The 24196-nt window shown below is 42.9% G+C and overlaps 2 protein-coding genes across 11 annotated transcripts in view; one reads left to right on the top strand and one right to left on the bottom strand.

Annotated features, from left to right (window-relative positions):
* Positions 1 to 13031, bottom strand: part of ZBTB1 (zinc finger and BTB domain containing 1) — a 28239-nt gene extending 15208 nt beyond the window's left edge. For 2 of the 4 annotated variants that reach the window (XM_077909592.1, XM_077909591.1), the window contains exon 1: positions 12321 to 13030. The gene's annotated coding sequence lies outside the window, so the exon portion shown is untranslated. Of the gene's footprint in view, positions 1 to 11429; positions 11860 to 12320 lie in introns of those variants that run through there. The other 2 variants (XM_077909594.1, XM_077909593.1) reach the window with 2 other exon arrangements.
* Positions 12618 to 24196, top strand: part of ZBTB25 (zinc finger and BTB domain containing 25) — a 58653-nt gene continuing 47074 nt past the window's right edge. For 3 of the 7 annotated variants that reach the window (XR_013386334.1, XM_077909605.1, XM_077909600.1), the window contains exons 1-2: positions 13567 to 13713; positions 14455 to 14608. The gene's annotated coding sequence lies outside the window, so the exon portion shown is untranslated. Of the gene's footprint in view, positions 12774 to 13453; positions 13714 to 14454; positions 14609 to 24196 lie in introns of those variants that run through there. The other 4 variants (XM_077909602.1, XM_077909601.1, XM_077909604.1 and 1 more) reach the window with 4 other exon arrangements.

Genomic DNA, 24196 nt, shown 5'->3' with positions numbered 1-24196 from the left:
AGGCAGAGATATAGACAGAGGGAGCAGACTCCATGCAGGGAACTGATGCAGGACTCAATCTCGGGATGTGGGATTGCGCCCTGAGCCAAAGGCAGACGCTCAACCCCTAAGCCACCCAGGTGTCCTTAGTATCAACAACTTTGTTCTTGTTACACCACACTAAAAAAAAGCTCAGAGAAGGTCTAATAACACAAAATAAATAAAGCCCCCAAAAATAGAAAAAAAAAAAAAAGAAAAGTAGGGCATGGAATCGGGGGTGAGGGATCTAAATTCCTATGAGACTTTTAACTTGTTATCTCTTAAGGATAATTTTTGCATTAAAAAATTTAAAAATTCACTCACTTATTAAAAACAATTTCAAATTCCAAAGTTCTCTCAATTTTTTGATAATCTTAATAATTCTACCAAAAATACTTAACTTTATATTAAACCTTGCAAACGTTTTAAATAAAAGGGTTTATATTATATATTTTAGCTGTTTTTATTTTTTAAGTTTTTATTTTAATCCCAATAAAGTTAATATACAGTGTTATACTAGTTTCAGGTGTGCAATTTAGTGATTCAACGCTTGCATACAACACTGGGTACTCATCACAAGTGCCCTCCTTAATCTCCATTACCTATTTCACCTATCCCCTAAACTACCTCCCTACTACAGGCTAAGAGTCTGTTTCTTGATTTGCCTGTTTCCCTGTGCTCATTTTTTTTTTTAATTCCACATATGAATAGAATCAGATGGTATTTGTCTTTCTCTGATTTACTTTGCTTAGCATTATACTCTCTCTTATCCATGTTGTTGCAAATGGCAACATTTCATTCTTTATCATGGCTGAACAATATTCCATTGTGCATAAATACCACATCTTCTTTATCCATTTATCAATAGGTGGATACTTGAGCTGCTTCCATATCTTGGCTATCATAAGCAATGCTGCTATAATCATAGGGGTGCATGTATCCCTCTGAATTAGTATTTTGTATTCTTTGAGTAAATACCCAAAAGTGCAGTTGCTGGATTGTAGGACAGTTCTGTTTTTAACTTTTTGAGGAAACTCCATACTGTTTCCAACAGTGGCTGCACCAGTTTGCATTCCCACCAACAGTGCAAGAGAGTTTTGCTATTCTTGTCTTTATAACTGAAATCTGTGATTGCTTTGTGTTACTAGCCATATCACTGGTGGAACAAGTTTATTACAGCTAGAGGTCAAGGGCTGCAGCTGAGAGCAGGACTTCAAATGTGATCCGAAGCTAAGAGTACTAAAGTCTGTATGCATGCAGTTCTCCAGGAAGAGAGAGGAATTAGGTGATGCAAAATATTTTGCAATGAACTTTTTAACTTTTAGTTTGAAAGTTTCATCTCATTCAAAACCAGCTGCCAAGCACATTAAGAATATTAATTTAGATACCTACGGATTTTTAGAGTTTAGATCTAAGCTGGTTCTTATTTCATGGAAGGGTAAAGATCTAAGACTGTTAAACAGTGTATCAAGGGGATAGTTAGCTGTGGTGAAATGGGTATTAGGACTACAGGATGAGGACTTCTGACCACGAAGGTGTGTACCAACCACTTGGTACTATGTAATGTGCCCTTCTCCAAGGAACGCTCAGCAAGGACTGGGCATGAGTCCTTAATACAGGGTAGTTTTGGCTGGCTGCTCTTGCAGAAGTGACTACTCACATCTGAAATCGATCTGTAGGGGTACCTGGGTGGCTCAGTGGTTGAGCATCTGCCTTCAGCTCAGGTTGTGATCCTGGGGTCCTGGGATTGAGTCCCACATTGGGCTCCCTACTGGGAGCCTGCTTCTTCTCCCTCTGCCTGTGTCTCTGCCTCTCTCTCTGTCTCTTATGAATAAATAAATAAAATCTTAAAAAAGAATGAAATCTAACTGTAATGTTGCTTTATCTGTATAGGTGCATCTAGTCTTACTCAACAGACATGTTCCCTAAATTATACCATGTAAGCTATTTCGGTAAATTTCTCACTGACAATAGTAAGGTATCAGAAATACTTTTCCTTCATCACTAAATATCTTAAATTGGAACAAACAATTTTGCTCAAAGTTTCTTTTGCGTCTGCCTCAAATGATAATTGAAGGGTCTATAAATAAGCATATAAACTGAATGAAGTAGTAAGTAACTTACAGTAATTTTGGAGTGACTCCTTCTGTAAAGCAAATCTCTTTTTAATGTGTGCCCTAGACCAAGGAGGCTCCCCTGGGGATAATTTGCATAGCCTCAGTGAATCTGCAGCAGAACCTCCTATTAGACTTTCAATTTAGCTCCCCAATCCCTGAACTACTAACAATTAACTCTGGATCTCAGAGGTCATTTATGTATCTATATTCATTTTTTCATACCTATTTCTGTGTCTTATATGATTGGAGATATATAGATATAGATTTAATTTGAGGGTTATAGACTATCCTTTTAAAAAGCCTGAAGTGAAATGAAAGGATTCTCTAATGTTAATAAATCAGAGTATCAGCATGTGTTGAACATCTACAATATTCCAATACTGCATGAAGTATTGAAGTAGAGGGTAGAGAAGGATGGTAAACATGGAGCTAATTACATATGAGGGATTAAATTTTAAACCAAGAAACAATTTGAGAATAATTAAGTACTAAATTATACTGAATAAAGTTCAGCATGAGTTGGGGGGGGGGGGGAAGCCTACCACTAGAAGAGTAGGCTTTAGGAAGGATGTAGGATTTGGGTAAAGCCTTGGTGAATGAGTAGGATAGAGAAAAACAGCAGGGGAAAGGCATTTCAGGTATCTGTGTAAGTGTGTAGGTAAAGAATTAGAGAGGGGTACACAGCAGCATAAACAAAAGCATGAAAATGTAATGGGAGGGAAAGCAGATATGCCTTACTGGACTGGTAGATGGAGGCTATAAAGGTAGGGCAAATGACAATTGTAATATGATAATGGGAATAGCCAACACTTGTTAAGTCTTACTATCCATGGTCAGGCTCTAGTCTAAGCAGGTGTGTGTGTGTGTGCGCGCGCGTGCATATACATACATATATTTATATACGTGGGTGTGTGTGTGTATATATATAAAATGTGTATTGGTATTCAATGTTACGTAACTTCTGTAGGGCCACAGAGGACTTGGTGGGATTAGAACACAAGCAATATGACTCTTGAGCCTAAGATCATGGCCTTAGAGATTTTGTCACCTATAAAAATAAGGTCACTCTGGTGAAATTCTTTCCTAGAATATCATTTTCCAGAGCATATGTGCCAATGCCTAAGCTTAATTAATTGAGTTCCTTAGGTTTTCTCCTTGAAAGTTCCAGGAAGAATCAGTTTTGTAGATGCTCCTAAAGATAAAAGGTTTTACTTCAAGGCACTTAAATGACAGACACAATCAAGGTTAGAAAATCTTAGTCATTTTTTTGAACAGATATTCTGGCTGGCTATTAGACTGTAAATTCAGTACTTAGCACAGGAAGTTCTGAAATTATAATTGGGTTCTGTTCCAAAACTTTATTTTTAAGTTAGTTATTTGGAACTTGAAACACATATTCCCATAGAAACAATGCTATAAATGGTGAGTCACTTCTATGCTCACACTCTAAAATCTTTTAAAATGCTTAATGTAGCTTTACATTAGTCCTAACAGTGCTACAGCATGACTTTTATCTTTTGCACCAACAGAGGTACCATACAGCAATGCCTACCTCACTGACCTCCAAAGGGTAAAGATGAGGCTTAAAAGGCCTTTGTGCCCCCAAGTGCCTAGCACTCACTGCCCACATAGCTGGCACTTGATGCTTGCTAAATCAAAGTCTTAAAAAAAGCCCTGGAAGCAGGCACCAATAGATTTGGATACCAGCCCTACTAACCATAGCTAACCCTATTCAGCTATGATTAAACATCTTTACCTCTATAAACCCACTTTTCTCATCTGTAAAACATGGAGAATTATACCCCTCACAGGGTTCTTATGTAATTTAGAGACAATTTCTTCTTGCCTTTTCTGTCAAGCATAATACAATTTTCCTTAAGTATTAATATCATGATCATAGTTTATAGCATCTTACAAAGTGGTCAAGTTCAACCTGATGCTTTATAGGTGAGACAACAAACTGAGGTCCTATGAGATTCAGAGACATGCTCAAAGTCACTTCCAGTTTTAGTGGCTGACAGCAAAGGCCCTTGGCTCCTCAATCCTGGTCTAGGGCTCTTCCTACTATCCTGCAGCCCCCAAGTACAGAAACAACTGCCTGTCTTTCTCCTCTGCATCAACCGTGTTTTGCTGAAATACAGAACCTGTTCAGATTGGCAAGGGTTGTTTGCACCTACACAAAATGGCCTGAGATTGTGGTGCTTTGGGAGATCGTGGTTTGTTGGCTGATTAGTAATTTTCTGTGTCCTAGCTTGTTAAGCCAACAGCTGTCATTTCTAAAAGGGGTGCTGATCTCCTGCTGCCCACCATTTCAGTCTGTTATGAGTTATAAAATTAGACAAAACTCAGTGAAGCTGAGTTTACATAATTTAATTTTCAAAGAGGACGTAGGGAAGTAATCTGTAAGATCAGATTTTAATTCCTGCACTTTGTTTCATCTATTTTAATTGCTGATAGGCAACAATTCTGCTTTACTCTTGTTTCTGGTCAGGGCACTAGTTAATTGACGTTGCCAACCAAGTAACTTCTGAATAAGTGAAGTGTTACTAAAGGTAAGCTGCTACTAAAGGTAAGTGTTACTAAAGGTAAACTTATCCACAGAGAAAGCAAAGTGAACATAATAGCTTCTGGAACATTTCTCTCTCTCCAAAAGGCAGAGAGGGGAACCTGGGTAGCTCAGGTGGTTAAGCACTGGACCCTTGGTTTCACTCAGGTGATGATCACAGGGTCCTGGGATGGAGCCCCGTGCCAGACTCTGCACTCAGCAGCAGAGTCGGCTTCAGGATTCTCTCCCTCTGCCCCTCCTCCACTTGTGCTCCTGCGCTCTCTCTCTCTCAAATAAATAAATCTTTTTTTCCCCCCAAAGATTTCATTTATTTATTCATGAGAGAGGCAGAGACATAGGAAGAGGGAGAAGCAGGCTCCATGCACAGAGCCCGATGTGGGACTCGATCCAGGTCTCCAGGATCACGCTCTGAGCTGGAAGGCAGATGCTTAACTACTGAGCCACCCAGGCATCCCTCTTTTTTTTTTTTTTTTTAAGATTTTATTTATTTATTTGAGAGGGAGAACACAAGCAGGAGAGGCAGGAGAGGCAGGAGAGAGAATCAGACTCCTTGTTGAGCAGGGAGCCTAACCTAGGTTTTTTTTTTTTTTTTTTAAATTATTTTTTAAGATTTTATTTACTTGGGATCCCTGGGTGGCGCAGCGGTTTGGCGCCTGCCTTTGGCCCAGGGCGCGATCCTGGAGACCCGGGATCGAATCCCACGTCGGGCTCCCTGGTGCATGGAGCCTGCTTCTCCCTCTGCCTGTGTCTCTGCCTCTCTCTCTCTCTCTGTGACTATCATAAATAAATAAAAAAATTAAAAAAAAATCTTTAAAAAAAAGATTTTATTTACTTATTCATGAGAGCCAGAGAGAGAGGCAGAGACACAGTCAGAGGGAGAAGCAGGCTCCATGCAGGGAGCCAGACGTGGGACTCGATCCTGGGTCTCCAGGATCACGCCCCGGGCTGAAGGCGGCCCTAAATCGCTGAGCAACCCTGGCTGCCCTGACCCAGGGTTTTATCCCAGGACCCCGAGATCATGACCTAGGCTGAAGGCAGACGATTAACTGACTGAGCCATCCAGGTACCTCTTAAATAAATGAATCTTAAAGAAAAAGAGAGAAGAGGAAAAGTATTTAATCTAGGCAGTCTCTACATTTTGATCTGTTCATCTAAAGAGGCAACATGGCATCTTCTGACCACTAGAGGGCACTGTCTGAACAGCAGGCTTCTCTCTGCAAACAGCAACTTTATCAGGAAGTGACTTTTTGCACGTGGCATTGGTATTGGTATTCTTAGGGTTCATTTTGTGGAACTTATATCTATTCCAGAGTGCCTCTGTGACTTTAGGACCCACCTAAATCTGCTTCTCTCCCTGTATTCTGTCTCAGCTAGCACTGCCATGCACCACTGAGGGTACTTGGGAGTCACCTGGACTTCTCCCTCCCTTAATAGTTAACTATTAAGTCTTACCAATTTTCTAGTATTTCTCACATCTGCCCCTCTATTCCATCCCTACTTTCCCTGCCCTCCTGAGGATCCTATCATCATTGCTGAGTTATTGCAAAAGGCTCCTTAACTGGTTCCTCAAATCCATCCTTCACTTCAAACAATTCATAAAGAACAAAAATCAGACCATTTCATTCTGCTTAAACCCTTCTATGGTTCCCTTCACATATCCTCAGGCTAAAGTAAAAACTTAGCAAAACATACAAAGCCAACAGTGCCCACCCAGCTGGTCTTATGTTTGGCTACTTCATGTTCAAGCGGCATAAAATGGCTTGCTCTCCCTGTTCCCCTCCCAAGCCCACCTTATTTACTTAATGTATTTATCTCCATTTTTATTCATGCCAATTGGTTCTTCTGCCTGAACCTCCCACATATCTGAGAATCAGTTTATCACCTCCTCCAGAAAACTTTCTGTAATACCTCCCTTTCCCACTATTTTAGGTTTTTTTTGTTTTGTTTTGTTTTGTTTTTTAAGATTTTTATTTATTCAAGAGAGACACAGCAAGAGAGGCAGAGACACAGGTAGAGGGAGAAGCAGAGGAAGAAGCGGTCTCCCTGCAAGGAGTCCAATGCAGGCCTGGATCCTGGGACCCCAGGATTACACCCTGAGCCAAAGGCAGATGCTCAGCTGCTGAGCCACCCAGGCGTCCCAAATGTTTTATTATTATTTTTTTAAGTAGGCTCCATGCCCAATGTGGGGTTTGAACTCATGACCCTGAGATTAAAAGTCGTATGCTCTACTGAGCCAGCTAGGTGCCCCCTATTTTAGGTTTTGATATTACTCTGTATCCTCCTTATTTTACACTTACTACACTATATTTTAATCATCAGAACAGCAACATAAAGTAGGTGTTAAAGCGTAGACTAACCAGATTGCCTGGGTTCAAATTCTGACTTTGCCACTTATTAAGTGTATGACCTCGAGCAGGTTGCATAAACAATTTGTACCTTAATTCTCTCATCTGAGAATGGGGATGATAATCCTACTGTTTAGAGTTATCATGGGCAATGGCTGTCAAGGAGCAAATGCTAGTAAGAATTGGATACCACAGTTTGTATCTGTCCCTAGGTCTCCCCACTAGATTATGTACAACCTGAAGGCAAGGCTGTTAGCTTGTTTCTGTGCAACACACTAAGTATGCAGTAACTGTTCCTGAATGAGCAGCTGGTGAGGCAGCTCCAGGACACTAGGAAGTGCTACCCAGGCTCTTTCCCTCAGGAGATGCACATAGCTTTTTAAATTGTACTGTCTCCAATCTTTCCAGTTATAGCCACCCTTTTCTTGTTTAATTCCAACCAAAACCCTGAAATTTTCACTCTCTTAATTAAAAGAAAATGAAACCAATAAAAAGAGTATCATAAAAAGTGAGTTCATTCTAAGAAGCTTAACTCCATTTTTAAGTCTCAAATCTATTTAAGATTTCCCTTCATCCCGAGGGACCTACACAGCAAAAGCTTTCAAGCTTTCATATATGCTGTTCCCTTTACTCAGAAACTTTTCGATGTCCAGCTCACTCTTTGGGGAGTGTTTTTTTTTTCTTCCCCTGATCTCAGGGTAATGAAAATGCCCCTCCCCTGTGCTTCTAAGACAGCCCCTAACTATACAGTGACAAAAAATGTATCATCCAAAATGGATGTTGTGTCTATCAACACACTCTTGGCAGGGATTTTAATTATGTGCCTCCCTTGCTTTGCTATAAGCTCCTTGAGATCAAGGCATTGTCTTAGTCGTCTTCACTGTATCCTCTGAGCCTTTTAACAATTGCCTGGTATTTGATTAGTTTTGAATGAATAAATGTTGAAGTAGGTGTTTTATTTTGCTTATCAATTTTTTTTTATTTTAAAGATTTTATTTATGTATTCATAGAGACACACAAAGAGAGAGAGGCAGAGACACAGGCAGAGGGAGAAGCGGGGTCCATGCAGAGAGCCTGACGTGGGACTCGATTCAGGGTCTCCAGGATCACACCCTGGGCTGCAGGCAGCGCTAAACCGCTGCGCCAATTTCTTTCTTTCAAGTAATCTCTAGACCCACTATGGGACTTGAAGTTGTGAACTGAGATCAGGAGACACGTTTCACTAAATGAGCCTGGCCAGGCACCCAATTTTTTGTATTACTTCAATCATGGCAACTCTTACCTAGTCCTCAAAAATTTACAAAGCAATTTCCCATACATCAAACAACTCTTCTCAAAATAACCCTCAGATAGGTATTTTCATAATCCTCATTTTGTTAATACAAGTTTAGTGGTTGATACCAAAGTGCTCATTTTCTAAGTAGAAGATGGGACTCGAATTCTGGAGTCTTGATTCAGCACCCTAAGTTTCAGCTTTTATAAACCAGACAACACTCTTCCTGGCAATGACTATTAACTGAAGTGCTGCTTTGGAACGTCCTGAGCCTCCCAGTCACCCACTCTCATACAGCCCCCATATTGCAGGCAGAATGCCCTGCCCCTTCCCCATCCCCTCCTTCCATCTGCTGACTCCCACGGCCCTCAGAGCAAACCCTTCCCTAATATTAAAAGATGTAAAGTGGGGATGAAGCTCTTTAGTTATCTTGAAAAAGGATTATGTGTATCTCACATAGATAACAAATGGAAAATCTGGTTGGGTGATTTAATTCTTTAATTTTCCAGTATTATTTGGGAAATGATTTTATTTTATTTTTTAAAGGTTTTATTTATTTATTCATGAGAGACCGAGAGAGAGGCAGAGACACAGGCAGAGGGAGAAGCAGGCTCCACGCAGGAAGCCCGACGTGGGACTTGATCCCAGGTCTCCAGGTTCAGTCCCTGGGCTGAAGGGGGCTCTAAACTGCTGAGCCACCACGGCTGCCTGGAAAATGATTTTAAATTCAAAGCAGAGTAGTATTAAAAAAAAATCCATGTCCCCAATACTCTCAAATAATCAATGTTGTGATTAAACTTCGATGTACTATTTTGGGGCTTTGTTTTCAGATCATCAACTACTTTACACTCATCCTTCTTGAATATAAGTGATTCTGTACTTTGACTAAAATCTTCTGTAGTTACCATACAAGCCCCTATGTAAGTATAGTTAGAAATCTAAAGTATGTGCCATCTCCTTCCATGCCACATCTAAAAACTGCAGAGTCATTAATTCCTTTCTTCATTCTAATTCTCTTTCCTTGATGTTTTGCATGCTATACCTCTAGATACTAATCAAGGGGAACCATTCATGCCATATCAGCACAGGGATATCTAGGCAGTGGTCTTCATGTCAAGTATAGCTACTCCTTCCCAACTATGAAATTATGAAACTCTCTACAAATGTGAAGCTTTGGTGTTTTTTTTTTTTTTAAAAACAAGTTTGACCAGTACAAATCAATCCGTCAGAGGTTGGACCTCAACATTAGCATGAAAAAGTATGAGAACTAGCCCACCAAGGTACTGTAAGTACTTCATAAGGACAAACCTAAAATAGCAGCTCTGTTATATTTAAACGCTCACATCTGTTACTCGATCATAGAATTTTAAACCAGTCCAATGCAAAACATTCTCTTTTTCTCCCCCTAGTCAATTCTCACCAACCTGAGTAGGGAATAGAGAACATAAGGCCATGAATCATCATAGGCCATCCTTAGACAGAGTGAAGCATATACAACAGCACAGTTAGAATCAAATGTTGCCTCTTCTTGTTTTAAACAAGGAATTGACTGTTAACAGTTACCTCTGGGTAGTGGGAATCAATGACATTCATTTTTGTATTTTATGTATTCTAGTATAGGCTGAATTCTTACCAAGAGCATAGATTTTATAAGTATTTCTATTTTGAGAAAAAAACAGAATAGACATGAACCACTTTTAATTTGGTTCACATAAAAGCATATAACAATGTCAATATTTCAGGGTAAAATATATTTGCACAAGAAAAAATATCAGGAGAAAACAACTTACAGAGAGACCCAAGTGACCTCTCAAACAGATGTTTTTCAAATACAACTCCATTTTCTTGGAAGACAACAGATTACAATGTAAAAATAAAAAGCTATGGAAACTTTTTTGCCTTTGTATCCCAAATGGTTTCCTCCCCTTTGGGCCAGAAGGTTAATAGCAAAGGCTTAGCACTTTCCTGGCTGGAGGAAGAAAGGCCTGAAAGCAGGCACTTCTCTACTCTTGCACATTAGGATAGGAAATGGTGCTGCAAGAAAAATGGACACACTCTTAAAAAGCTCCATGAACTTATCTTCTCCAGAGCCCTGCAAAAGATGAGAATAAGGAAACTACAAGAATTTAGCACTGTCAATGTGAAATCAAAACACAAGGTCCAGAGCAAGTGGCTGAGACTGTGCTCATGCCCTGCTAAGGTCCTGGTTAAATATGGTTTCTTTTTTCTCTGACAATGATGTACCAGGGCTCCCTCACTTATTCCCCCAAGTAGGCCATCACATTGGAGGGGGAAGAATAGAAAGGGGTTTAGGAAAGGACAAACAACCTGAGTTATTCTACACCATGAAAATTTGGTCGTAATGGAGAAATCTCTTAAAATGAATGTAAGATGTTAATTAAAGGCTCTACTGTAGACTGTATTGATCTTTGAAAATAGTTTCATGACTCCTATGTTTCAATTCTTTTTAAGATGAGGAAGCCCCCTGGGGCAGCCCGGGTGGCTCAGCGGTTTAGCGTTTTAGCGCCACCTTCGGCCCAGGGCGTGATCCTGGAGAGTGAGGATCGAGTCCCGCATTGGGCTCCCTGCATGGAGCCTGCTTCTCCCTCTGCTTTGTGTCTCTGCCTCTCTCTCTCTCTCTCTCTCTGTCTCTCGTGAATAAATAAAATATTTAAAAAAAAGAAAATGAGGAAGCCCCCATCTAGCACCCAAACCCATTCACTTATTGAGACTGCAATCACATAGCCAGCCGAGTGAATCAAAAAGAAAGTTTTGAGGTTGTGATGGCTAGCCATCATTCAAGCTTCATCTTTTTGTGTCCCAATTTTCCCATCGTATTCATTCGCACTGACAAAATTTCATTGAATCGAATATCTTGGTTTCAGAGGAGAAGGTAGCGATTGTTTTGAAGTTAACATGAGAACTGCATCCTTCACCAATTCTGCTCCAAAGTGCCTTGAATTCAAGAAAATGATTCTAAGACGCCTCAAAAAGGCTGGAACTATTCCTTGGGTTCGAGAAAATTTTTCCTGTGATAGTTCTGCTGTGAGACCGTGAGACATACGCTATGGAAATACAGTTAGGCCAGTGGAGAATCCGCGCGTACCTACCACGTTGAAGCTCGATTGGTGTAGGATCATACGGATACCCTACTGTCCCCAGAAAGCATCAAAGATTTTCATCGACATCTCCCCAACGCTCCCAATTTGGAAAAGGTCATGTCAGCCTTTCAGATCCTACAGACGCGCCGCTTAGGTAAAAAGGGAGGCTTGGGAGGCTGGCTCAGCTCAGACCCAAGCCTACGTGTTTTAGTGGTAACGACTCCCGATCTACAACACATTTACCCAACACTAACAGAACTTCCAGCAAGCGCCCACCACCGGAATCGAAAGCACTTTCTTCCCACGAAGCACATCTTTTCCACTGAAAATTCCCAAACCCCAGACTCACTACTTTTCACTGAACAAAAAGCGTGTGTGCCGACAAGACGGGGTGGAAAAGAGCGTGGCAAGAATTTGCACGGCTCTTACGCCTCCTCCCTCGGAGCGCGCCCAAGTCTGCGGCCTCGGGCTCCGGGACACTTCCCCTCCCACCCGCCGAGGAGCCGCAGCTGTAAGTTGAGAGAAGCGGGCTCCGGCACGTCAATCAACCCGGTCCTCCCGCCTCCCGTCTACACCTCCCCTCCCCCCCCCCCAAAAAAAAATAAAGGCAGAGAAAGAAAAGGAAAAGAAGGTAACTAATTTGGGAACTGGTCTCCGCCGGGGCTTCGCTTCGGACCTAGGGAGGCCGCACGTCCCGGACCCGGCGCGCCGGCGAACGGCGGGATCGAGCAGGCGGCCCGGCAGCCGCCCGCCGCCGGGTCCTCGCGGCGCGTCCTCCGCGCTCCGGATCCCCGCACGGGTCGGCGCCGCTCCGGCCCCGCACTCCGCCAGGCCCGCGGCCCGCGTCCTGCCGCCCGGGCCAAAGTTGCGCAAATAGCCCCACAACTGGCAGATACTCACCGGCCGCGGCAGGAACCGGGGCTGCGGAGGTTTTAGGGAGTTTAAGGCAAACCGGCCACGGGAAAGGCGGGCGGAGGCGAAGGGGCCGCGAGCTGCAGTGGCGGCGGCGCGCGGCGCTCGGGCTGGGCTGCGCGGAGAGGCTCTGGCTCTGCCAGGGACTGTGCTGCAACAAAGGACTTCCGCTGCCGCACAGCCGCGCCTGCCGCACCGCACTGAGCCGGCCCCGCTTACGCGGCGACTCCGGGTCTGCCCACCAGTTCGCTGCGGCGTCCGCCAGCCTTCCCCTCCCTCTCGCCCGCCCACCCACTCCGCCGCTGGCTGCTAGGGGCACCCGCGGTCGCCTGTTTGTTTGCAACAAGTTTCTGCGTCGGGCTCCGGGGAGGCTGGCGCAACCCGCACCGCGGGGGCCGGCGCGGCGGCGGCTTTACCACCCCTCGCGCCCCTCTCCCAAGGGTAGGCTTGGGACCTCCTCCTCCGCCTGTTTGCACAGCTGGATGGGACTGGGCTCCTCCCGACTCCCCAAGGGCAGGATGCCGTTTTCCCACTCCGTCCAGATGTCAGACCCCTGCCCCGGAGGGCTCAGCAGCAGGGCGTTCCCTCGCGGTTCGCCCCTGGCGTCCTGGGGGCGCCGGCGCCCTCGTCCTGCCCCGTGCGCCGCCCGTCGGCCCGGGTCGCCCATTCCCCGCGCTCCCCCCACTCCGCCTGCCATGGGTCTGTCCGCCTCTGGCCTTGAGTCACTTCCCCCGCCATGCCCCACCCCAGCCCAGCCCGCCTCCCCTCCCCGGCTCCAGCGGCTCGGCCTCCTTGGCCCCGCGCCCCCACCCGTCTCCCCGCGAACACGCGGGCGCATCCCTCCCCACCCCCTCCCCCGCCCCCACCCCCAAACTGAGGCAGTGCAGTGCTTTTGCACACCCTGGGGAAAGTCCCCGGGTCACGCGGTTGTGTGTGGGGAGCCTGTGACGCCCAGGCTCGTCTCCACGCTTCCGCCTCAAGAGTCACGACCGAGGACCGTGGCGGAGGCGCCCCGAGCGCGGGCAGACCCCCGCCGGGCCACTTGAGTAGGCGGGCGGGCGCGCACGTACGCACGCACGCACACTCCGGCCCCGCGCCCCTCGTTCCCGGGCCACCAGGCGCACGGTCACGTGGGCCCATCGCGGGGCGGCCGGCGCGGGAAGCCGCGCGAGAGCGGGCCGCGGGGTGCGTGAGCCGGCGCCGCCGCGTGACGTGCGCGGCGCGGGAGCCGCCCCTCCCGCACGGAGGAGCCGGCTGGCCGCCGCGGCGGCGTCTGGGTAAGCGACGCGGCCCGGCCCCTGTGGGCTGCTCCGGGCTCAGTCCCTCCCGCCTCGAGCCGCCCGGGGCGGCGGCCTGCAGCTGCGGCGGTCGCGGGACAGATGCAAGTAGCTGGGGAGAGGGGTGTTTTGGTCCGTTTGACATGTCAATCAGGGCACTGGAGGAAAATGGCAACCGCGAGTGAGCGCTGGGCCGAGGATACGCAGAGCCGCCTTTCGCTGCCCGCAGGAGGCGGCTGCCGGGGCCTGGCCCCGCGCGGGACCCCCCGCCCCGCCCCGCCCCCCCCCCCCGGGCCCGCGGCGTTCGCGGGCGGCCGCGCGGCCCCTCGCGCAAGTGGGCGGGCCTCCTGCTGCGAACGGCGAGGCGCTGCGGCCACTGGCCTCTCTTCCCCGCCCCCGTTTGTGATTACCCCGTTTCTAGGGCAGGAAGTTCCTCCCCCACCATAATTCATTTCTTCCTTTTTTTCAGATTATATTAATCTCATCCTGAGTAAATCCAGTTTTTCTTTTTAAAGTCTGCCCGATCATGAACTGCTTCCCTAGCGCTCGTTATTTGGAGCAATGAAGCTACTTAGGCAGCACCTAGTGCTGTACTTGGAATTTGACAGCCTCTAACAGGTTTCATAAAGTAACGCCCATCCCCCCCCCCCCCCCCCAGGAAATTACATTTGGCATTCATTCTCCTGAGACTCAAGTTTTTTGTTTTGTTTTGTTTTTTGTTTTTTTGGCAAAACTGTTGATTCTCACAGGAGTTTGTCAAGTGTGTAAAGCACACTTTGGGATGACAGATTTTAAAAGCTGAAAGGGGCCTACCAGGAAATCCAGTTCATCCTTCTGTTTTACAGACGAAGACACCGGGTCTAAGGAACGCGTAGTTTGAATCTAAGGCCTACACCTTTTTGAGTAACTGGACTCCAGGGCTCCAGGCCTTGGGCCCTCCACCACACCAGGAGCGCAGTGCCAGTTTAACCCACTCCCTGTAGAGACCATTTGCCAGAGGTGATTATACTTGGCTTGCTTCAGATTTTGAGAAACCAGGCTTGGCCAGTGTGTGATGGCTCTGGTGTTTTAAGGACTGGGTTTGGGATGTACCTACCTCTAGGTGGAGTAGATGGCCTGTGAGGTATTTTGGGCCTCAAAGCCCATCCCCTCCAAACTTCAGCCCTGTTCTCTGCAAAGAGTAACAATTGCAGCACTGGTTGCTCCCTTAGGTTAAGGCATTAACTTTTTCGTTAGCAGTCTAGATCTGTGTTGAGTAAGGGTAAACTATCCATGATCAGAAATCAATTTCTTAATAGGGAGTAGGGCACCGGGATAGCGCTTGGAGTAGATTAGTTCTGATGACCGGGAGATGATCAGGAACCAGTGGAATATCACAGGGATGAGCAGCAACAATGCAGGGAGGGGCCTCACATGACTTGCTTTACCTTTTTACCTAACCCTTCCCTGAATGTCTTATTTGGAGGTAGTGGAGATGAATTCTGCTCAGGTTGTTGGCTGTTGATTGAACACCTGCAGTGGCTAGCCACTTTCATAGATGAATTTTAAGTACCTTAACAAAAAAGGAGGTAGTGTTTTCTCTATGTTACAAACAAGGAAACAGCCTCAGAGATTTACCTGGCTGTCTATGATGCTGTCATTTGCAGTAGAACTCAAGGCTAGATCACTTATCTCCCAAGTCCAGTCAGTGCTCTTTTGCATTGTATCTTGCTACCACTTCAAGCCAGGAAAGGGATGAGAGAATCGCCTGTGGCTGATTTATTGGCGCCTGTGGTTGCCCAGAGAGGCTGAGCAGGACTTTCAGCTGCCCTCTTTGCCTTAGAAAATGGAGCTGTGTGCTTCCACCCTATCTCCTGAGGGGAATGCGCAGGAGCCAGGCTGTCTAGCTGGGGAGGAGGGGCCCAAGAGTCTTGGCCGTAAAATATCCTGGCAAGGGCAGTGCTGGGAAGTGTTGCATAATGCCCTCCCCACCACTGAACCAAAGTGATTTATTTACTATGGCCCGTAGGTGGTGCTTGACCATCTTGTTAAAGAAAAACTTGTCCTTTTTGTAATAATAGGGCCATAATAGAGTTAGGGGTTTTATATTATTGCAGGGTTTTTTTTTTTCCTTGTCTTAAAAAAGCAGTGCAGGTGTTCTTATCTTGATAAATTATAAAGTACTTGTACACCACTTCCTGTGTCCCTCTTCTGCTTCTTTATTCCAGATTGCATGTGAATTTCAATCTTTTAAGAGAAGGAAGTTAAGAAAAATACTACTCCAGTTTATAGTTACCAGCGCAGGTTATGTAGTCAGACCTAGCTTTCGATCCCCACTTTATACTATCTTCTAGCTGTGTGTTCTAAGCCTACGTTTTTCCTCATGTGTAAAATAGAAATAAAAATAACACATAGTCAAGATGAGAACGAAAAGAATGTTCATAGAGCACTTAGCACAAGGCCTTGCATGTAGTACTTACTCATTATAATAGTAGCTATTTTAACTAGAACAGTATTGTTCCCTCTAGGATAGGAAAGATACTGCAACTTAGGGAGAGTAGAGGAAGAGGGAAGTATTTGAAACAAACATCAGTGTCAGGATTAGTAATTGAATTTATTCACACATCTGCTTTCCCTTTGCTATCAGGAATTTTTCTTTCTTTTTAAGTGAACAAAAGGTGTTAATAGTATTGTTATTTTTGAAATTTTTCTAAATCATTTCCTAACTGTACATATCAATCATACAATGACTTTTTGTTCCTTGTGAAAAACTCCAGGCACTTTAAGCAAAGGGCTTCATTAACCAATGTGGATAACGTGTTTGTGGAGCATTCTGCGGCAAAGGAAGTATTGGTTCACCTATATTCAGAAGTTATAATTATTCTTGTTTGTACTGTATTCTAGGTCTGTACTAGCATCGTTGTTATCCAACTTCCTACTGTCCTTTGAGTACCTTATTTATTTATTTATTTTTTTTACTAGACTAAGAATTCTTTTCCTTCACAGGGTTCTGATTTTTTTAAGGTTCACTAGCAGTTTGCACTCACCAGTGTTAACACTCTTGTTTGCCTGGTGCTGTGGCTTTATCAGGCATCCCACATGTTGGTTAGATGGTTAGAGATGTAGTAGGCTGGCTGTGTCTGGCAACAGGCAGGCCCCAAACTAACGTTTCCCTGTTCCGTTAAAGGTTTCTAGAGCATAACTGCTCTTCCTGTGTCATCTACCACCTCTGCTTCTTACCCTGTTCTCTAATATTTTCATGAGCAGATGCCTGGAATTACTGCAGATTTTATCTCAATATTTTCAGGTTTGCAATTTCCATATCGTCTTAAGATGTTATGAAAATAGGCATAATGGTGTTATGAGAGTAAATACCTCTTTTCCCTAAGTACTTTTTTAGAAGAAGTCTGAAAATGATGTGTTCTTCCTTTGCCCCCAGTGCCCAATTTACTAGTTTGGGAGAACTTTTGTTTCTTAGAATCTGGCTCATTTTTTTGTTTGTTTGTTTGTTTAAAGTCACAATTAGAATTACAATAGTTGATTCTTGTTCATTTAATTAATTGGTGTAATCCCCACAATTGCTTTTTTTTCTCTGTAATTTTACAGTGTGAAATATTTTCTTCAGTTTCCTTGGTTCCCTTCTAACATGGTGGTTCTTAACCGAGGCATCATATTAGAACCACCTGAAGAGTATTTTTAAAAAGGATCTGAGCCTCACTCTCAGCAGTTCTGTTTGGGTTGGTCTGGAGTAGGACGCAGACATCAGTACAACTCTGCATTGAAAATTTTACAGGGCATGATAAGAGCTACTATTCCATGATAAAATGATTTCTGCAAACAGTCTTTCTCTAGGTTATAAAATGTTATACCTCCATAATCATGTGAAAGTACAATTAAAAAGTTAAAATCGTTGTATAAAGTCTGTTATCACGTAGCACTTTGAATATTTCTGCTTTTACCTTTGTATTTATAGCCATGAGTAAGTATCTCAAAAAAGCTGTACACATTCCTCTGCCAACTCTGTCTCCTTGTCTTAATGATAATTAATAATAAAGTCACAGTGGTAGGAACCACAGAGAAAATATCTAAGACTGTTTATTTTCTACAAAAAGAGATGTCTTACTCCTTTTGTCCCATTTTTATTGAAGATTCGTACAGCCTCAGAGAATGAAAAACTGTGTAAATGAAAAGCTATCGTCTGACTACCGTAGATCTGAGAGTCCAGTCTAATACAGTAGATTTTTAAAAAATAAGTAAAAATCAAAAGGTGTTAAATTTCAAGTTAACTTTGAATTAAACAAAAATAGATACTGGTATAAAGCTGTTCTAGTTTATTTAGTTTGAGCTAATACAGTTACTGCAATTCAGTTAGTAAACAAGGTTTTGTAGTCTCTCTTAAATACCAATACTAATTTTATTAGTACAGTATAAATATCACTTTGATGATAGATAAGGCATCTTAAGATGAAGCACTCTTTCATTTTGGCTCTCGTATTTGTAAATATAAAATGATCAATTATTTTTCTGCAACTTCTCTCACATTTTAAAATTTCCACCCAAAATTGTTAAATAAAACTTCTAAGATCTTTCTGTATGCATAGGAATCTTTGGCTATTCCACATACTAGAGAAGATAATATTGATAGTCAAAGAAATGATGAACGAAGGCTTTATGAAAAACCTAGCTAATAATTTTGCAAAGTAGGTCAATTAGAAAATGTTTTTTAATAACTATGTGATGGATTGGCTTTATTGAGCTAAAATAAAATCTGGTTGTGTTACCTTAAAACATCAAGGTCTATTTTTTTTTTTTTTTTTAAGATTTTATTTACTTATTCATGAGAGAGACAGAGAGAGGCAGAGACAGGAGAAACAGGTTCCATTCAAGGAGCCCAATATGGGACTCGATTCTGGGACTCCGGGATCACCTCATGCCCTGAGCCAAAAGGAGATGCTCAACCGCTGACCCACCCAGGTGTCATCCCTCAAAGGTCTATTATTATACAAAGAAGTTTGAACCTATTATGTATCTAAGTTGTGTGTGGGGTTTTTTTTTTTTTTTTAGATCTGAATTTGTTTCATTTTATAAATTCAGAAAAATTTCCCCCTTATTCTATTCAATATATTTGCAAACCTTGCCATCAGTATGTATGTTAAAAGTTTTTTTTAGTTTATTTTTTTAAGATATTATTTATTTATTCATGAGAGACACAGAGAGAGAGAGGCAGAGACATAAGCAGAGGTAGAAGCAGGCTCCATGCAGGGCTCCCAATGTGGGACTCTGATCCCTGGACTCCAGGATAATGCCCTGAGCCGAAGGCAGATGCTTAACTGCTGAGCCACTCAGGCGTCCCACACTGAAAGTTTTAGACGGAGATTTTGAAGAAAGAGCATGAGTTTAAAGTCAGCCTGGAATACTACGAGCACCATTTAATGGCAAGTTATTTGACTTTGGGTACCTTCCCACCTTCTTCTCTGCGCCTGTGGTTCCTCAAAAATAAAATGGAACTAATATAGTACCTGCTCTAGTACCGCATAGGATTAAAACAAGATGCCTGGGTCACTCAATGGTTGAGCGTCTGCCTTTGGCTCAGGTTGTGATCCTGGGGTCTTGGGATCAAGTCCCACATTGGGCTCCCCACAAGGAGCCTACTTCTCCCTCTGCCTATGTCTCTGCCTCTCTCTGTTTCTCAAATAAATAAATAAATAAATAAATAAATAAATAAATCTATCTTAAAAAAAAAAAATAGCATAGGGCAGAGATTCTCAAAGTATGGTTCAAGGACCCCCCAGAGGTTCCTGACATCTTTTTAGCATCTGCAAGCATCTTATTTTTGCAAGGCCCAAATCTCTTAATATACTTGAATCAAAACAACATGTGGTATCAGATTGAACACAGAAGCAAGGAATCCAGCTGTATTTTTTAAAGCCAGGTATTAAAAGAGGACTGTAAAATATAAAACAGTGCTACCCTTTGCACTTAAAAAATAGATGTGGTTATTTTTTAGAAATAAATATTTTATGTCAATATATGATGGGTTTATTATTTTAAATGAATTTAAAAAATTTAAAATGTCTCACTTTTAATTTTTTATATGGTAAATACTGATAAATACAACCTGCATAACCAATAGCTCTTTGCAATTCTTTTTTTTTTTTTTTTTAATTTTTATTTATTTATGATAGTCAGAGAGAGAGAGAGAGAGGCAGAGACATAGGCAGAGGGAGAAGCAGGCTCCATGCACCGGGAGCCCGACGTGGGATTCGATCCCCGGTCTCCAGGATCACGCCCTGGGCCAAAGGCAGGCGCCAAACCGCTGCGCCACCCAGGGATCCCTGCTATTCTTAATACTCTTCTTAAGAGTGTAAATGGATCCTGAGCCCAGAACTTTTTAGAACTGATAAAGGGTAATAATGGCTGAGTAGTTCCTATTGGAACAATTCTGAACTAGAAACTACATTTGACCCTTGAACAGTGTGGGGATGAGGGACCCCAACACTCCTGCACAGATATCTGCGTTTAACTTGACACTGCCCCCTCCCCAAGCTTAACTACCAATAGCCTATTGTTGACTGGAAGCCTTACTAATAGCATAAACAGTCAATTAACATATTTTGTATGTTACATGTATTATATACTAACTATATTCTTGTAATAAAATAGGCTAGAGAAAAGAAAACGTTATTAAAATCATAAGGAAGGGGCACCTGGCTGGCTCTGTAGAGTGTGCAACTCTTGATCTCGGGGTTGTGAGTTCAAGCCCCAAGTTGGCCTAGAGCTTACTTAAAAAAAAAAAAAAAAAAAAAAGCATAAGGAAAAGAATATACATGTACAGTACTGTACTGTGTTTGTAAAAAATCTTCATATAAGTGGACTCCTGCAGTTCAAACTGATGTAGTTCAAGGGTCAACTGTATAAACTGTGAAAAAGCTTTAGAATCTTACCAGATGGCATTTAAAAGTGACAAAAATCAGGCAGAAACTGGAATGAGGTTTAAACTTGGAAGAAAGGAACAGCAGTGGATAAGTTTCCATTTGTATGGCTTTTGTACTGAGAGAAGGCTCTAGTTGGTGACAGGAGGAACTGGCTAAACTTAGGTTAATAACCTGTAATCTTACGTGCTTGAATAAAAGAGGACAGTTTAGCATGACCACAGAGCTGGAAAGAAAAGGAAAATCTTAGAAAGGATGCTGGAGGAACCCCAAATATTGTATATAATTAAGCTTGAATCTTTTGCCAACCCCTAAACTTACATGTATGTTGAACCTCCATACAGCACACCAACAATAAAAAAAACCAAACGAGAGGCAAAATTTGGAGTTTAAGTCCAGCCAAGTTAACTGTAACAACAAAGCAAAAACATCAATACTTTGGGAGAATATTACAGAATCTAAAGTCTTTACTATAGTAATCACAATGTCTAGGATATTGTCCAAAATGAAACAGGAAACTAACACCCTAATTAATGGAGATTGACTCCAAAGGACCCAGAGGTTGGATTTAGCAGAGCAGCTATTATGAGTATGCTCAAGAATGTAAAGTAAAATAAGGTGGTAATGTGTGAACAAACAGGAAATTTCAGCAGAGAAATAGAAAAAAAGAATGAGATGAAAATTTAAAGACCTGGAAGTATATCTGAAATTAAAAATTCAGATATACATATTGAATGAGTTTATCAAAAATGACAGCTTAATAAAGTAAAAATGAACTTGTAGCTTAATAGAAAGTATCTCATCTGAAACAAAATTTTTTTAAGATCTCTTTTTATGCCTTCATTTTTTAAAAAGATTTTATCTATTTTAGAGAAAGAGCACATCAGTGGGGGAAGGGGCAGAGAGAGAGAGAGAGAATCACAAGCAGACTCCATGGAAGGAAACCAAGAGCCAGACACTCAACTGACTGACCCACCCAGGTGCCCCTGAAACAGAAAAATTATGTGAAATTTATATAAACTTGATCACTATATACTAGCTAGCATCCCTCTGCATATGGACTGACTTCATAGTATATGAATCAAAGCCATCTACAGAGTACTCAAAGATCCTCTCCTCACCTCAGCCATCTCTTCTCCATGACTGTTACACTTAGACTTTTGCTTGTGTTCCTTCTGGCTTCGAGAGATTCCACCACTTTCAGCCTGAAAGTCTTTTCTGAGCTGAAGCTCCCTATCATCAATGTCCTATCCTATCTGTACCTACCTTTAGGGCCTCTTCTGTCTAACATCTATTTGCAGTGAGATATTTTGCCCCTGCTGCTTTTCCAGACCATTGTCAGAGCTCACTAGGAACCTCTTGGTCACCATTCTTGGGGCGTTCATAGTAGGCCTCATCCCCATATTTCTCTGCAGCACTTTCCACCACCCCCCCACCTCCTACCACGGTTCTTGCTTTTCCTTTACCCACCCTTATCCTCCATTCAGTGTTAATATTTCTCCTCTTGTGTCTTTTCTGTTGTTCAAGGATTCATTCTTAGCTTTTTTTCCGTCTTCTTTTACTCAGTAGTCCTATCCACTCCTGCTGGCTTCAGCTGTGTAACTACAGAGGACCTCCTCTCCCTGTCTAGCCTTGATCTCTAGAGCCCCAGTCCTGCACAGTGTCTCCATTGATGACAAAACGTTTCTACTCAGATGTCCTGGAATGAACATCTTGAACTCACTGTGTTCAAAACAAAACTTCTCTTTTATTGAGCCAGTTTCTATGCTTCTTCTCTAGCATTCTGGTACCATGCTTTTATATTGATACCTAACACCTGACAATTCCTCCAAATATGGCCTGAAGGATGAATGAATTCTTCCAGTTGCCCAAGCTGGAATTCTGAGACTTCCCTTCAACTGTATCTTCTCTGTGTCTGACCACATCCAGTCTGGCTGCCAAGTCATGTCAATTCTATGTCGAGTGTATCTTCTTGTATTCTCATTCCCACTGCCGTTACTTGGGTATTGCAGTGGATTTCATGCTGGTCTTTATTTTTCCATACTTTTTCCTTACTACTCATTTTTTATGTATTGCTACTAGAGCAGTCTTAACTCACAGGCCTGATGATGATGATGACGACAATGGTAACTGGTATTTACTGAACACTTCCTATGGGCCTCACTATTTCTATGTGCTTCTATGCATATCTTATTAAATCTATGTAACAACCTGTGAGATAGGTACTGTAGTTATCTGTATTTTACAAGGACCAGAGAATTAAGCATCTTCTCAAGAGCACACAGCTAAATGACGGAATTGGAATTTTGATCCAAGCTGATTCCAGAACCCAAGCTTTAATGACTATGCCGTTCTCCCTCCTGTAAAAGCATCTTAACATCGTTCATTTCAAACACAGCTGGAGTACCTTTCAGTTTTATATTGGTTCCCTGTATGAGCTGACCACATCTCTTGTTACTCACTTCCTTTTGTTTTTTCTATGCAAACTGAATTCTTCAGTTACCTATATATTCACACTCCTCCCTGTAATTCATTGTATTTTTTCCTGCCTGGAATGCTATGTTCACCTTCTGCCTGTTCATCTAAATCTTTTTTTTTTTCTTCTTCCTTCTTTTTTTTTTTTTTTTTTAAGATTTTATTTATTTATTCATGAGAGACACACAGAGAGAGGCAGAGACACAGGCAGAGGGAGAAGCAGGCTTCATGCAGGTAGCCCGACATGGGACTCGATCCCAGGTCTCCAGGATCACGCCCTGGGCTGAAGGTGGTGCTAAACCGCTGAGCCACCTGGCTGCCCTAAATCCAGTTCAAATGACTTATTTTCCTTTGGGTTGCCATTGATCTTCCTTTCATGGCATGTTCTCTGAACTGCTCTTAAGACATTTACCACTTTTACTTTATATCATAATTACTACTTCTTATGTTTTGTCTCCCCTATTAGCTTACAATCTTCTTTTTAAAAAATTTTTATTTAGGGCAGCCCAGGTGGCTCAGCAGTTTAGCACCTGCCTTCAGCCCAGGGCGTGATCCTGGAGACATGGGATTGAGTCCCACGTTGGGCTCCCTGCATGGAGCCTGCTTCTCACTCTGCCTCTCTCTCTCTCTCTCTCTCTCTCTGTCTCTCATGAATAAATAAATAAAATCTTTAAAAAAATTTTTTACTTAAATTCAATTTAATTAACATATATTATTAGTTTCAGAGGTAGAATTGAGTGAGTCATCAGTTGCATATCGTACCCAGTGCTCATTACATCATGTGCCCTCCTTAATGCCCATTACCCAGTTACTCTACCCCATCCCTCTCCCTCCTCCCCTCCAGCAATGCCCAGTTTGTTCCCTATAGTTAAAAGTCTCTTATGGTTTGTCTCCCTCTCTGTTTTCCTCTTATTTTATTTTTCCTTCCTTATGTTCATCTGTTTTGTTTCTTAAATTCCACATATGAATGAGATGATATGATAATTTTCTTTCTCTGGACTTATTTTGCATAGCATAATATGTTCTAGTTTTTTTTTTTTTTAACACATTTTCTTTATTTATTCGTGAGAGACACACACACAGAGGCAGAGACACAGGCAGAGGGAGAAGCAGGCTCCATGCCAGGAGCCGGACGTGGGACTCGATCCTGTGTCTCCAGGATCACGCCCTGGGCCGAAGGCAGGCGCTAAACCGCTGAGCC

The sequence above is a fragment of the Canis aureus genome, chromosome 9, assembly GCF_053574225.1.
Source record: "Canis aureus isolate CA01 chromosome 9, VMU_Caureus_v.1.0, whole genome shotgun sequence".
NCBI classification, from domain to species: Eukaryota; Metazoa; Chordata; class Mammalia; order Carnivora; family Canidae; genus Canis; species Canis aureus.
The sequence above is the reverse complement of the archived record's forward strand: the minus strand, read 5'-3'. Positions and strand labels throughout refer to the sequence as shown.